This window comes from Alosa alosa, chromosome 18 (assembly GCF_017589495.1).
Source record: "Alosa alosa isolate M-15738 ecotype Scorff River chromosome 18, AALO_Geno_1.1, whole genome shotgun sequence".
In the NCBI taxonomy this organism is placed as follows: Eukaryota; Metazoa; Chordata; class Actinopteri; order Clupeiformes; family Clupeidae; genus Alosa; species Alosa alosa.
In genome coordinates this window covers 6,113,234-6,118,233 of record NC_063206.1, presented here as the reverse complement: position 1 = coordinate 6,118,233, position 5,000 = coordinate 6,113,234, and positions in this window count along the sequence as shown.

The window sequence follows — 5,000 nt, the reverse complement described above, 5'->3', positions numbered from 1 at the left end:
GTTGTACAACTTTCGTTGGCCCAGTTAGCTTGTTTACAGTTGATTCCATTGTTGCGAAGCCTGCAACCAAAGATTCTAGAGCGCTGCAACCGTCGTCCTACTATGGTTGTTATAGTTACCATTCATAAGCATTGATATGGAACGGTGTCCTGTTATTCAGAATTAATAGCCACCCCACCAGCCAATCAGAAAAGAGTATTCCTTCTCTCCGGGTGATAATAACAAATTAAAGCATAGAAGGGCAATATAGTCAAAGAATAGTTCAAAAGGTAAAGATCATAATAAAAAGAAAACATAAAACACACAAGGTAAAATCATTTAAAAATAAAGAATAATTAGTAAACAAAAAAGGGTGGAAGACAGACATGTTCTTGGTATGATTCACTCTCTCTTTGTTCATCAAGAAAACTCCGGTAACACTTTACTTGACGGGTGAGTTCATAACACATTCATAGCAGCTGTCATAAACTGCACATAAAGCATTCATGACTGTTTCATGAGACATTATTCAACATTCATACCAAACCTTTCATGAATGTGGAAGACAGAACGACAACAACTTGTCAAAATAAAAGTCCAACAATCACAAAGCAGCATTGCTGTTTTTGTAAACCAGCCTACATTCAGATGACCCGTATTTGTGTAACCTGGACACCATTAATTTAATTTCTCCAGCCTTTGTAAATATTTCATGAATATCTTACGAAGTCTACATCGAATGTCACTTTACTATACAAGTTGTGAAGTATTCGTAATCACTGAGTTTAACACTAGGAGGTAAACTAGCCTACATTCAGCTGACCCGTATTTGTGTAACCTGGAATGGTTGGACATTCCCAGTAGCAAAAGATGAGAAATCATCTGCAAAGGTTACATTATAAAACAAATACATTTTTATGAAACAAAAATTATTTGCTTGACCATGTTCTGTCTTTTTGGCACTGGAGTAGCCTATTGAATCAGATGTGACATGATCAGGTAAGAGGTTTGGAAAAACGGCAATGCTGCTTTGCAACTGTTGGACTTTGACTTGGACTTGGATTTTGACAAGTTGTCGTCGTTCTGACAGCTGCTGTGAATGTGTTATGAACTCACCCGTCAAGTAAAGTGTTACCAAAACTCCTAAGTCACAGCTAAGTCTGATGCATTATTTTTTGTCAATCATATCTTAACTTATTCCTCATTATCATCATTCATGTGACTTATCAGTGTGAGTGTGTGCCAGTGTATATGAGTGTGTGGGAGTGTATATCAGTGCGTGTGAGTGTATACAGGCGCGCCTGCAGGTGTACGTCCGTACGCACTGTGCGTACCATCAGGCTACTCAACAGTGAGAGAAAATGTCCCTTGTGTGTGTGTGTATTCACACCAAATTGCCCTACCATACCTTCCCAACTATGCACAATATCCCATTAGCTGCATGCCATCAGGCTATTTACCATTTTCTATTACGTAAAGTTAGTGAACACGTTATCAAAATTAACGTGCACACATTTTGTTTGAGCAGGAAAGAGAATACGCAAGCAGGCACGCAATAGGCTACTTGTTGTTTTCTTTTACTCGGCTATCTATATATGGTTATCAGCACACAATGTTGAACTCAATACTCATCATGGATATCACAAGTTTTAAACAACGTCAACGAAAACAGAAAGGATGGAGGCAGCAAAGCTAAGAGTTATTCCAGATGGACAAGAACAAGGTAGGCAATTGGTGTGCTTGTCAGAACGTTAGACTGCACTAATTGTTCACGAGTAAATGTTTTTTTTTGGGGGGGGGTTGATGGGTGTGCGTACCATAGCATTAATTCCTGTAGGCGCCCCTGAGTGTATATGAGTATGTATGAGTGTGTGTGTGTGAGTGTGTATAAGTGTATATGAGTGTATGGGTCATTCCATGAAATCAGATAAGGTTGTTGCAGCACTGACTCAGATTTTGTTCAAAACTTATCTATATCAAGAATCAGTCCCAAAACCAAGGCCTGTCAAATATTTCTGTTCAAATCCTATGGCTTCATATTATTTTCAGTCCTTGAAATGACTTTTGAAATTTTGCCTCAGGACAAGAATGAAAACACATCGGTATACTATGTAACCAAGTAAGTGTATTTATGCATGAATGAAACATGGTACATCATTGGCACTTTGTACACAAAATGACTATGACGTGAACTATTTCCACTAGATTTCCGCGTTCCTACTAACTACCCCACATACCATTTTAGTCCTATGAACATTACCAAAAAATGCACTCACACCTTGTTTTATTCTTAATATCTGTATGTGCATTTGTTGCAGAGGCCTCAATTATTGGCTCAATATTAATAAAGTATTATATTTGCAGACTTAATAATGATCGATGATGATACGGATAAAACAATGAGTTTACAAGACCCTCAATATCACCAGTTATGCACTTTTTTCCCATATCTAGGACTTACTTGTTCTAAGTACAAACTTTGACCATGCACTACAAAAACTAATGGGCATGCAGTACAAACTTTTAACGGTTCAATCATACCGAGAACGTGTCTGTCTTCCACCCTACAACGTTTGGGCAGGCTAGGAATAATACTTTTCAAGATATTACAGCAATGCCCAAACATGGCCTCCAAGATAAGGCATTTCTGAGAGTGGAACAATTATACAAAATCAAGGGTGAAAAAAATTATGAAAAAGTTGGAATTTAACAAAATATTTTGCAGCTCTTAGTTTTGGGACATAAATATTAAGTAGACATACTTTGAGCAAAATCTGAGATGGTGCAGCAACCATTTTCCTGGATTATGTCTGATTTGACACAGAATAACCCATATATGAGTGTGTATGAGTGTATATGAGTGTGTATAAGTGTGTGTGTGTGTGTGTGTGTGTGTGAGTTTGAGTGTGTGTGTGTGTGTGTGTGTGCGTGTGTGTGTGTGTGTGTGTGTGTGTGTGACTAATTCAGCAAATAAGCTACCAGGAGCTCCATTGATGGGACCATTAGGGATCTGTGTGAGTGAGTTTGTCTGGGGAGCTGGGGGACTTATTTATTACTGATCTAATCAACTTCATAGAGCTCAACAGCTACGCCCACCTCTGAATGGGCTTAGTTTCTGGAAGTAAGTTTCCCATACATTTCTCCTGTCAATGTCTGGAAAAATCTGTATATAAAGAATTGTAGACCTTGCCTTAGGCTATGACGTGACTCATAATCATGCAACATTTAATTTTGAGCAAAAACACTGACAGAAAAACTAAAAAAGGAAACGGTACATATTTTAACTTCCAAGCGAATGAACTATTCATTCAGCCATCGTGAATGATACATTTCCAACATTTTCCAACCTAACAATAGTTTAACATGCTTCCTTTTGCATTAACTTCCTACCTTTTGCATTGAGCATTGAGTAAATTCAACTTTCAAGATGAGAAAAACAGTTCTCATCAGATTGCCACGCATCGCTCCTGACAGCCTCAGTATCCATCTTGGTTCCAGCGAGTAAAAGAACATGCAGTGGCGGGAATTAAGGTATAAATATTTCCATGGCAATGGTAATCTCAGGTCAAATCAAAGGTTGAGCTTTCACACGTTAGGATTTTGGGTACTAGTGTAGTACTTTTCTGTGAAACTGCAAATAAAATACATTTTTCTCAAAACAACGCTCATGCCCCATAAACTTTTGGCATCTTTATGAGCATACAACTGCATAATCATGACATAGCTGGTTTTAAATCCACCTTGGACGTTTACAATTTTATGGCTTATAATCCAGCTCTCAATAGAGAAAATTAACTGTATTCTTAGTTCTGGAATCAGAGGGGCGTGGGACTGTTGATCTCTATAGGAACTTTGGACCCACTTTATATGACGTGTCCTTATAGGACCAGGACCCACTTTATATGATGTGTCCTTATAGGACCCACTTTATATGACGTGTCCTTATAGGACCAGGACCCACTTTATATGATGTGTCCTTATAGGACCCACTTTATATGACGTGTCCTTATAGGACCCACTTTATATGATGTGTCCTTATAGTACCCACTTTATATGACGTGTCTTTATAAGACCCACTTTATATGACGTGTCCTTATAGGACCCACTTTATATGATGTGTCCTTATAAGACCCACTTTATATGACGTGTCCTTATAGGACCCACTTTATATGACGTGTCCTTATAGTACCCACTTTATATGATGTGTCCTTATAAGACCCACTTTATATGACGTGTCCTTGTTATCATGGATAATTAGAGATGAAAATTGCACAATATAAAAAATGTACATTATAACATGTTAGTAACAATAAGAATAGCCCTAGACTCTACTAAACAGTTAGATAGATGAATCATTAAACAAAATTGTAAAGCAGCAGGACCACAGTACATAGGCATATTTATATAATATAATTTGGTCAAAACCTTTGAAGTTCTTAGAAAATGTTTTTCTAACGTGCCTAAGAAATCTGATTGTTATGTGTTATTTTTTTGTAGATAAAAATAATGTCCTAGAAAGGATTCCAACTTGGCTCTACATCTGTGATGAATTCCTGCCATTACAGCCATTGCAGATGTGTGTGTTTCTGCTCCACCAAGGCCAACGCCATTTATCCAGATACTCCAGTCCTTGGTCTCCAGCTGTCACCAAGTGTGGCCAAACATCACTAGCTATGGTGGGCCATTTCTGAGGCCAAGAGAGAAAGTAATCCACACAGTCTGTCCTGCAACTGACCGTCCACACAGACAGCTGACTGACAGATGGCTCTAAGCAAAGGTCTAGCGGCCCTGACAAGCTCAATAAGAAGGCAAACAAGCTGTCTCTGGGTTGGGGATGTTTGTAGACACCACAGGCTCCTGACACACGGCTCGCTCAAATGTGCGCTGATGGACTGAGATGTGTGGCTGGCAACCTCGGTGTTGTGGAAAACACGTCTCCAAACAACAAGCTGTTTCTTGAGGTCAGAGTTTTTTTTCTCTCCTTCTGAAACCCAAATGTTGACTCTATAAATCCACAGGTG